Raw genomic sequence first — 11815 nt, 5'->3', positions numbered from 1 at the left:
AGTGCTAAAAAAGACTGCATCTAAGAGTCATAATAACGGAGAAAAATCTCAAAGTTATAGAGCTAAACTAAGGATGTCCAAAGAAGGAGAGGAAAATGAGGATGATCTTCCCACGGATTAAGGATTTACCAAGATGTCATTGCCAAGCTCTCCTGATGAAAGCAAACATTCCCTGTCATCTTTGCTGGTATCCTGTCAACAGAAGGATGGTACATGAAGTCCCATTAGACTTACTACATGAATTGAAGGTAAGTTTCTGTGTTCTTTGTGCATCAAGATTTTTTCCATTCTGTCACTAGATATACTACCATGAATAACATCTGAGTAGCTGGACTGTGCTGTGGAAGTGGATGGAAACTTATTTGTATGCTTGTTTCTCATGGAAGATGAGATGTGGAAAAAAAAAGGAAACAGGCTTCCTCTAGTTCTAGAGTTCTATCAAACATCTTCCAAGTACAATAAAAGATGTTCATCTGACTTTCTGCTGTAATCTGGAGTGGTTAAAAAAAAAAGCCTCAAAGTGCATTAACTGCAATCTGCAGTTAGATTTTGAATAATCTGAATTTAGATGTTGAGAATTCACAAAGGTAGTTTGAAGTTTTGTGTTTACTCTGAACAAATTTGGCTATTTAGAAATGTGTCATATGTCATTGAAACTTCTGTGAGTTCATTAAGGTGTTGATAGAACTATCCTGCATTCCAGCCTGCCTATCCCCTTATCCCATTTCCAACAGAGATGTCAACTGTTTAACTGTTTATTGGAGTGTTTAGTTACATGTTCAATTAAATCATTGAAGTGCGTTGATTAAAATTAACTAGTAATGGAGGACTTCCATGAAAACAGATGGTATGCAGGGATGTGATGAGGCAGGCCACCACCCACTTGGAATTGAGTCTGGCAAGGGATATCAGTGGTAAGTATATCAGCCAGGAAAAGGAAGATTAGGGAAAGTGTAGGGCCATTGTTGAAGCAGACAGGTGTCCTGCTGATGGAAGACACATTTAAGGTGGAATTAGTGAATGCCTTCTTTGCCTCAGTCTTTACTGCTGATGCTGTCCTTCAGGAATCCCAGACCTCAGAGGTAAGGGAGGAAGGCTGAAGAAAGGGGGACTTGGCCCTGATCATAGAGGGTTCAGTTAGAGGTTAACTAGACAGACTTAATGCCCATAGGTCTGCGGGCTCCAACGGGATGCTCCTGTGGATGCTGAGGTAGATATCCCGTGGCAGATATTGTTACTGAGCCATTCTGAGTTATCCTTGAGAAATGGAGAACAGGAGGTGCCTGGTGACTGGATGAAAGCCAGCATTACATCCATCTTCCAAAAGGGCATCAAGGAGGAACCAGGAAACTACTGGCCAGTCAGCCTCACCATCATTCCTGGAAAGGTGGTGGAACAGATCATTCAGAAGATCATCACCAAGCATGTACAAGAACTGGTCAGGATGGATTCACCAAGTAGTCAGGATGGCAATTGGGAGTAGACGAGTGGAAATCATACTTTACCATGGCCTTCTGAGATGACATGGCAGGGTAGGTTGGCTAGTGGAGAGCAGTGGATATTGTTTGCTTTTAAAGAAACTACCCAGTCTGGCCGTTCATGAGACTCTGGCAGAGACAATTCCCAACATCAGAGGCTTTCACTTTTGGGAGTGAAGCCCTTCACAGTGGGTGGCTCCAGTGAGCTGATGGGTGCCTTGCTTGACTCCTCACAAAGCCCACCCTCACATGCACTCAGACCAGTTTCCTCACAGGTCCCAGGTGTCCCATAGCAGTGTCTCACGTGTCTCAGTCCACAAAGCCATTTATTCACCGTGCAGTAACACAGAAACAGCTCAAGCTGGTCCCTCTGGGCAAGACCCCCAGGAAAGGAACCCCAGATCTTTTACAGCCTCAGTCTCCCCACATGCAAGTCTTGCTCTTCCTCCTGAGTCATTAGCTTCTGTCCCCACTCTCTGTTTCCATCCGCCTAGATGGTGTCACCAATCTTCATCTCCTTTGTTATCCCAAAGGTAGGCAATTCCAAGCTCCTGATGTGTCTGTCACCATCCATTCACCTGGCTGCTGTCATCCATATTCATACTCCTTGTTATCCTGAAATTTGGCAGTTCACAGGCTCTCACCCAGAGGTCAGATGTCAGTCATCAGCTTTGGTGTCTATCAGATGGTATCAGCACTACCTTAATTTCAGCAAGGGTTTTGATAACATCCTCATCTTCCATAACATCCTCATAGGTAGGCTCAGGAAATGTGGGTTAAAGGAATGGACAGTGAAGTGAATCAAGTACTGGCTGAAGGCAGAGCTCAGACAGTCATGATCAGTGCAGCAGAGTCCAGCAGGAGGCCTGCAGTCAGTGGTATTGCCAAAGGACCAGTACTGGGACCAATCTTACTCAACTTGTTTATCAGTGACCTGGAGGAAGGGATAAAATGCACCCTCAGCAGGCTTGCTGATGACTCCAAACTGGGGCAGTGGCTGATCCACCTGAAAGCTCTGCTGCCATTCAATGGGACCTTGATCAGCTGGAGGGTTGGGCAGAGAGAAACCTGGTGAGGCTCAACAAGGGCAAGTGCCAGGTCCTGCACCTGGGGAGGATCAGCCCCAAGTGCCAGCACAGCCTGGGGCTGACCTCCTACAGAGCAGCTCTGTGGAAAAGGACCTGGGACTCCTGGTGCATCACAAGCTGTCCATGAGCCACCAGTGCCCCTGTGGCCAGGAGGGCCAATGTCATCCTGGGGTGCATTGGCAAGAGTGTGGCCAGCAAGTCAGGGAGGTGATCCTCCCCCTCTACTCAGCCCTGGTGAGGCCATTCCTGGAGTGCTGTGTCCAGTTCTGGGCTCCTCAGCACAAGGGAGACAAGGAGCTACTGGAGAGGGTCCAGTGGAGAGCCACAAGGATGATCAGGGGTCCGGAGCTTCTCTCTCATGAGGAGACACTCTGGGAGCTGGGATTGTTTGGTCTGGAGAAGACTGAGAGGGGATCTCACCTAAACATAGAAATATCTCAAAGGTGGGTTTCAGGAGGGTGGTGCCAGACTCTTTTCAGTGGTGCCCAAAAAAGAGGCAAGGAGCCGTGGCCACAAACTAAAGCACAAGAAGTTCCACTGTAACTTGGGGCAGAAAGTCTATACACTGAGGGTGGCAGAGCACTGGAACAGCTACCCAAAGAGGTTGTGAAGTCTTCCTCTCTGGAGACACTCAAAATCCAACTGGATACATGTCTGTGTCACCTGCTTTAGGTGACCCTGCCTTGGTGCGGAGGGTTGGACTGGATGATCATCAGAAGTCCTTTCCAATGCTACCTGTGCTGTGATTTAATGAAGTACTTGGAATTTAATATTTAAAATTTAAGAAGTAGTGTAATTTATTTGTGCAAAAAAGGTTTCATTTAGAATGGTAGCCGTGTTGCTAGCAACTGATGAGAGTACTTATCAAACGGTACTTAGAGTACCATTTTATATATGCTTTATTAATACATGAGAAACAGCTTCAGTATTTCTGTCTTAATAGTTGAATACTATAGAGTGCAAACTGGTATGTTTTCTCTTTCAGGTAAGAAGAGTTGAGTTGGAAGCTGGGAACGAAGGAACATTCATCAGGATGGAATTTGTAAAGCAGCATAACCAGAGCAGTGCATTTATGATTCACTTGTATCTTCTCCAAGCATTATCTGCATTGGGAAGTTGCAATCCTTTTGGTCTGCAAGGAGACTACTCCAGTCTCCTTGTTTAGGAGTGTCACTTGCCTGCTCTGACACTGCCAGTTTCATATCATTCACTGTGGCTTTCTATATACAGCGCATCATTTATATACAGAACTATAAGCTTATTTTGAACAGCAGATGTTGAGTAAATGGCATAACCTAGAAAATGGGAAAATTAGATGTCAAAAGAGAAATAGTGAAATCTGTTAATTTGCTCCTAATCCACATCTCTTACCCCATCCCAACCCTTAACCCAACAGATTGATATTTTTCTTGGTGCTCTACATTCCATTACATTCATCTCTCTTACTGAGATTTCTGGTCTATACTGCCATCAATTCTGCCTGTTGATAGAGGCTGTTCCCTTTTTCTACGCTTCACTGGAGTGCATATTTCTTTAGCTATATTACTGAATAAATGCTTTACAATAAATGCTTTACTGTAGTAGTATGTTTGTTAAGTTCATTGTATAGCTCCCCCATTTTGTATTGTTCCCCCCGTTTTATGTAAATGGTTTTGCCCTTCCCAGTTTTCCCGCCATTGACATTAACTGTCAGTTAAGTTATATAATTCCTCCTCCCCCTTATTCCCTTATATGTGAACTTTTTCTCCTCCCTGGGCCCAGTCAATCACCCCCCACTCCTCCTAACTTTCCAGAATCTTCTTCTCGCTGGGAGTTGTGGTTGGCTGTGGTCCCGGGGCCCCTCCTTTACTGTGTATTCATTGTTTTCCCTTTTATGTCAGTTATGTTAAGTTCATCCCTCCACCTTTCCTTATTGGTTCAGTGTAAACCCCTCCTTTGTACGCCCACCCCCTTTATAACCTCGTTTCACCCCCATTTCGTGGTCTCTCCCTGGGGTCTCTCCCTGGTTGCTGTCTTGGGTGCTCATTCAACCTGACTTGACCCCATCGAGAGTCCAGCTCCTTATTCCAGTCGTGTTGGCGGTGAGATCGGTCTGCAGGCGAGCACAGCCCGAGGCCCTCAGACTCCGAGGGGTGCTCGCTTTGGATTGCAGCGGGGTGTCGGCCTGCCTTCTGCTAGCCGGACACTGACCACCCAGGCCAGATACACTTGATTTTAACAAGTACTTGATTTTAACTTCTTGATTTTAACTTCCTGATTTTAACTTGATTTTTCTTGCTACTTGATTTTAACATCAAATCATATACAATACGTTGTGATGTAAAAGGTAATAGACCCTGTGGTAATAGGAGAAAGTACAACTCTAGATTCCAAGAGGAAAACTTACTGTTTTAAAATACTGTCTCCTAACCTAATGTGTTTAGAGGCATTTTTAAATAAAGTTGTTTAAATGTTCTGGATTGTCTTCCTCCTTTCTTCCAAAACAGTTACCTTGGGTTTTAAGAAGAAGCTCCACCTGTATTTGACATCTTCCTTATAAAGAGAATTTGACAGGCTCTGTGAAAAGCCATGTGGGTGGTTGAGGAAGCTGTAATATCTATAACACACATTAGAAGATAAGAGGGAAGTGCTGCTTAATAGCCAAAGGTCTTTTCGAACCTAAGTTCTATGATCCTGTTACCACTTAGCTACTGGCTGCCTGGAACAGGCCCAGCTGTGTTCTGTCCACACGTGGACTCTAGAGCTTGGAACTGGTGACTTCACAAACATTGCCCAGGTAGCTAGACGGGCTGTAGACTAGCTACATATAATGATGCGGATAATAAGATTGTGACCTATCTTTAGAAAAGTCAAACTGCCTTTTGTGTTGTTACTGCATTGACAGTTTGGGATTAAAAAATGGCATTTAAAAATCTTGAGTTTCCTGTGAAGACCTTGCCTCACATTTTGAGTTACATATAAAAGCAGAATCTTTCCTCCTTGTAGTTAAATATAACAATGTTTGTATTGTAAGTAGTAGCTCTCCTGTCCACTAGTTTGTGTTGGACGCTTAGGTAATTTTTGGTTAGGTTTACATTGGAAATCCATCATAATAAATTTGAAATTCTAGGTAAAATTCTTATTTAGAGCAGTAATTTAATGATTTGTAAGGGGAAATTGAGAACAGCAGGGTATTATGAGCAGCCAGAAATACAACTCTGTATTTCTCTGACTTCTTTAAACCTAGATATTTGCTGAAGATTAATACAGTATTCCTAATGTGCAGTGTTAAATATCTTAAGATACCTATGAGAAGTCCTTGTCCATCAATCCTGGAGAATTCTGTTCCTCCTGAATTTCCTAATCAATAGATTCCTTTGTGTGACTTCCTAAAAGTATGTAATTTGGGCTTCTGAAGTTAGGTGCACTGTATTAAAATTAGCTGAAATACAATGCAAGGTACAGTACCTTGCTTTCCTTTCCAGAGGAGAGTATGCAGGAGGAGATAATTTTGTGCAGCACTCCAGAGCAGCCAGTATTTCACACTTTAGAGACACCTATTATTACTATGTAAGCTCCAAAAGGATAGCTTTATGCACTTCTGTGTTCCTTGGTCTCTTTCATTTTTTTAACTTTGGAATATTATACTTAGGTTTTCTTGCCAGAGCTTATATAAATTGCTCACAAAAGTTTGATGAAGTGCCTGAAATATTTTTCCTCCAAGTTCTATAGTATTTATTATATCATGAGCAATGTGATACACAGAGAGAGTTGGGCCTGTTCAGTCTCAAGAAGAATCAACTGATAGGGAGCTCATCAGTGTCTGTGTCTGAGGGGAGGGTGTCAGTGGATGGATCAGGCTCTGCTTGGTGATGCTGAGCAATAGCACAAGAGTCAACAAACAGATGTGCAGTTAGTTCTATCTGAACATGGGGAACTTTTTTACAGTACAGTACAGAGCACTGGGAAAGATTGCCCAGAGAGGCTGTGGGGGCCTCCCTCACTGGAAATACTCAAGACCCATCTAGATGTGATCCTGTGCAATGTGCTCTGTGATGACCCTGCCTCAGCAGGGAGGTAGGACCAAATGACCTGCTGTGGTCATTTCTGGCCTGACCCATTCTGTGATTGTATCAAGTGTTATGGTGTCTGGTAGTGGCATATCCGAAGATCAGTTTGTAGCTGTGACAAAACATAAATTGCTCTTAAGTTATGTACAGGATAACACATAACTTGGCAGTCTGTACTTTGTATGTTCTCTCTGTACTGAGCATACATCAGTCTCTTTTTATTGAAAAGTAAACCTGAAAGAATGTTTGAAATGTCACTGATTCACTGGGCATTGAAAAATGCAAGTACAGTCTTGTGAATTAATTTCTGCAAGTAGTGGGAGAGAATCAGAAGGGTGAAAACTACAAAATTAGTGGTTTGAGCCCAATACCGGCCACTGTGAACAAAATCAACTCTAGCCCAGACAAAACAGACTGGGGGAAGATAGGATGTATAGGGACCAAAAATATGAGTACTTAGATTAATTTCAGACAGAGAGTCTTTTAGCAAACCTGAATTGCATTTGTGGCTTGATAGTTCTGCTTCAGTCTTCTGTGTTGCATCATTTAGAAAAACTTTGGCAGAAATTACTCTATTGGTGATGGCAAAACACTGTAGGAGAGCTCTGTCTTACCCCCTGCAGTGCTAAAGTTCAGCTGGGTTAGCTCCAGTGGGGCGCTGTTTGGAGGTAGCTCTTCTGTATGGGAATGCTTTCAGACCATCCTCCCTGGAGATACATACCTACACTTCAGTCTGTGTGGAACTGTTCAGCTGTGTCTGCTGATTGTGGATGGGGTTACACCTGGGGAATTCTGTGTGTAACTAGAAAAAAGCACAACTGCAGAGAGTTTGCTAACCTTTTTGTCTCTTGTGGGCATTTTATCACTTCTAAATAAGATCTTACTTTGGTTGGTGCTTTTCTGTGGCACAAAGACTAGTTTCTGATTAATTTATGTGTAGGCAGTCATCCCAAAGTGTGAATCTAATCCATAGTCACACATAGGTTTTATGTTTCTGGCAGTCTGTCTGTTGAAGCTGTATACATTTTACTTCTTTGCATGTAGAAATACAGTCAGAGAAAGCTGCAGCAAAGTTTCTCATATGTATTATAAAGTACTCCAGGAGCCAGGACACAATCATTTCACTGGTGTTGGGACATTATCAATTGCTTAAATAGTTGATTCACGCACTTTTTTTTTTTAAGGAGTTTAGTTAATGAGACAAATAGAAACAGTCATTGTTCCAAGAGGCCTTCAGACTAAAATCTAGTGAAGAATTGTATTGACCCATTTATTCACCCTGTTGAGACCCCTTGATGGCAACACACGCGTTGGGTGTATCAACCTCTTCTCCCAGTTTTGTGTCATTTGCCAACTGCCTGAAGGTGTGTCATGTATCCCATTATATATGTAATTTATAAAGATCTATGTAATAGCTTTTACCCCATTTCCCAGTCATTGGAATCACAGCTGGTGGTGGCCCTCTGGACTTTGTGCCACTGATCACAACTCTTTGAGTCTAGCAGCTCAGAGCATTATTTATTTTGCCTCAGGGTCCACTTACCTGGCCCATGTTTCTGTCAGTTTGTTGATGAGGTTCTTGTGGGTGACAGTGTCAAAAAGCTTATCAAACTCAAGATATGCAGTATCTACTGCTTTGTGCCTCATCCTACAGAAGACTGTACCAAGCCAGTCTTCTTTTAGAAGGTTTTCTGTTTGGCCTAAGCATGATTTCCCTTTCATGCTGACTGCTCCAAATGATCTCCTTCAGCTCACTTGACAGCCAGTATTGGGAACTGATTTTCCAGGATTATTTACTCAACCATCTTTACAAGGACTGAGGTTGAAATCTTTCTTGCCTTTCTTGAAGACATGTGATGAATGATGTTTACTTTCTCCTAGACATAAGGAACCTCTCCTGGTTGTCACAACCTTTTAACGACAGAGAAAATGCCTCAAAAATGCATTACAATACTGCTGTATTTCTTGTGGGTACTCCATGGACCCAAGCGTACCATTTGTTTAAGTGCTGCCTAACCTGTTCCTCTTCCTTGACCCAGTCTTTTCTATTGATCTCAAGGACATGGGGTGTCTTAAAGCTAGTCATACCAGTAAAGACCAGGGCTGAGACTCAGAGTCAGTGGTCACACATTGCTTTTCAATGTAGTTTGTGTAGTCAGGGAGCATGAACAGCCAGTTCTTGCAAATCAAAGCTGTTGATCCTGAAGAAGGATAAGAGTATTGGTGTGAGCCAAGAAGGGTTTCTTGGGGGTTGATCAGCTGTGCTGGTTATCTTTTTAGGCAGATTTTCTGCAGTAGGGGGAACAATCTGTATGTTAATACTGGTCAGGCAGGTAAACTTTACTCATCACTTATTTCTAAGTGCTCTTCCTGCTGCTTAGAAGTTTAGATCTGGAAGCCTGTATTAGTCATCAGTTAATATTTCTTGCAATCATTGTTTTTCAGTTAGTGGGAAGTGCTAGTGGTTAGAAAATTGTGACTTTATCAAGGACTTTGTCCTGGGGTGACGTTATGATGCTTGTATATCCCCATTCATCTGTTCTGTGCCTTTAAGACCGGCTCTGAAGAGTGGAAGTTTTGTTTGGGTTTCTCTTATCAGGGACACAGAGAAAAGCGGTACATAAGGCTGTTTTTTCACTTCCAGCTTCAGCTTGCTGCTTTTGCTTGCTCTCTTTTTCTGCTCTTGCTTCTGCTCTGCTTTCTGCCTCTGCTTATTAGCTAGTTTAGCTAAACAGTCCACATTGCTTCCTGGACTGTTTCTCCTCTCCTGTTTCTGTGACCATCTCGAACCTGCTCCGGAGTGGGACCCGGGAACACCGAAGGTTCGGCTGCAGCAGCTGGCCCAACGCCGGAGGGACTGAGAACAGAGCAACCACCCCCAAAAGAGACTTTCTGATTTTGCCATCTTTCTCAGAGCAGTGTCATCGGGTATTGTTCATTTTGTGTGCTGAGGGGTGCGGGGCCAGTCAAATAAACAGGTTCTTTTCACCTCTCTCCGAGGAATTTTTTCCCGAACCGGTTGGGGGGAGGGGCCGTGTGGGTTTTGCTTTCTGGAGGGGCCCTCCTTTGCAGATTCTTTAACAAATTTGCCCTAAACCAGGACAGACTTACAGTTTAATGCTCTGGCAGTAATTTTTCACTTACTGCATAAGTAGGAGGCCTAAATGAATATCTTCCTAAATTTTATTTCAAAATAGAAATTTTGGAAATATTTATATAAAATATAAATATTTTATAAAAATCAAAATGTACCTAATTGTAACGCAAGTGGAATAAGAAAGGATGCTGAAGGCACCTTGTTCATCTGACAGTCCAGGTTACTGCATGTATGGTAAAGGGTCACTTAAAGGGGACTTACGAAAAGGATCCTTAATCCCTGTGAGATCAATGACCTTCTTGTTTCTCTCTAAGTACTTGCTCCACAAGTAATATTACATTGTCTTCCTGTGGGATAAAAGTCCAAGATAGTGGGGACAATTGTATTTGCTGTTGTTTAATGGCCTGAACTTTTTACCAGAAGATGGCAGCAGGCTGACGTTAGTCACCAATATTTCTACTGCTTATTATTGGATAAACTTGCTCCATCAGTTCCATGTCCTTGCTGTGCTGGGAGCCCAGAGCTGGTGCAGCCCTGCAGGTGGGCTCTCAGCAGAGCAGAGCAGAGGGGCAGAATCCCTTTCCTGGCCCTGCTGCCCACGCTGCTCTGGATGCAGCCCAGGACACGTTTGGCTCTCTGGGCTGGGAGTGCCCATGGCTGGGTCATGTCCAGCCTCTCATCCCCCAGCACTCCCAAATCCTTCTCTCCAGGGCTGCTCTGCATCTGTTCATCTCCAGCCTGTGTTGGTGCTGGGGCTTGCCCTGACCCATCTGCAGCACCTTGCACTTGGTCTTGGTAAACATTATGAGGTTCCCACTGGCCCAATTCTTGAGCTTGTCCAGGTCCCTCTGAATGGCATCCTGTCCTTCATTTGTCAGCCACATCACTCATCTTGGTGTCACTTGCAAATTTGCTAAGAGTACACTTGATGCCTTTGACTATGCCATTAATAATGATATTAAATAACACCATTCCCCATACAGAGCGCTGAGGAACTCTGCTTGTCTCTGTTGGATTGCTGGGCTGTTTATTTTTCTCAGCTTTGTTACTTCCCAGTCTTGATGCTTAGAAATCCTCATACTTACACTCTGCCCATTACCCTGATGGAATTGAGTTCAGGGGCCTTTCCCTGCTCCTTGGAGAATGATGTTTGAAGTATTTGTCCACAGAAGGAACTCATGAATTCATAAGTAGGAATCTGATCCTTTAAAATGGATCTGAGAGCTTCCCTCTCTTCAAATGGTGGCTGTTGCCTGATGTGGATGCTTACTTTCTATGTCATCTGAGGCAGCATCTTGAGTAATACCACTGTTGTCTTTGCTGAGTCAAAGAAGAGACCTAAGAGAAGACAATGGCTATTGAAGTCTTACCAGCTAACACCACCCATTTGTCCTCAGAGAATCCTTTAGTCTGGAAAAACCCCAGAAACATCAAGCCCAGCCATTAACTTAGCCAGGTCTACCAGTAAATGCTGTTCCTAAGAGCCACACCTACATGGCTTTTAAATACCTCCAGGAGTGGGGAATTCAACCATGTCCCATGGGCAGCATGTTCCAGTCTTTTACAACCCTTTCTGTAGAGAAATTCTTCTTAATATCCATTCTAAATCTCCACTGGTGCAACTTGGGACCATTTCTTGTCATTCTCTCAAGGAGAAAAGACTCACCCCCAGCTGGCCACACCCTTCTTGCAGGTAGTTACAGAGCATGATAGGGTCACCCCTGAGCCTCCCCTTCTCCAGTATAAACAACCCCAGCTGCCTGAGCCACTCCTCCTAGGACTTGTGCTTCAGACTTTTCACCAGCTCCATTGTCCTTCTCTGGATGCATTCCAGCAATTCAGTGTCTTTCCTGTAGTGAGTGTAGTGTGTGGGATTCAGTATATATGGGAAGTATATGTCCAATTGTGTCAGGAACCCACGTCTTAAGAAAGGAACCCACTTGCTGCGGCAGCTACGTCCAGATATGGACAACACTGGACAAACCAGACCAGTGAAGAGCTTTTTGCTTTTATTTCCAGCACATCAGTCTCAGAACATTGTTAGACAATGGAGACAGGATGTTAACAGCTCGCTGATCCACAGGGAATGCCAGAGAAGGTGGG

The sequence above is a fragment of the Zonotrichia leucophrys genome, unplaced genomic scaffold, assembly GCF_028769735.1.
Source record: "Zonotrichia leucophrys gambelii isolate GWCS_2022_RI unplaced genomic scaffold, RI_Zleu_2.0 Scaffold_153_110806, whole genome shotgun sequence".
Taxonomy (NCBI): domain Eukaryota; kingdom Metazoa; phylum Chordata; class Aves; order Passeriformes; family Passerellidae; genus Zonotrichia; species Zonotrichia leucophrys.
This window is presented reverse-complemented; position numbering follows the sequence as displayed.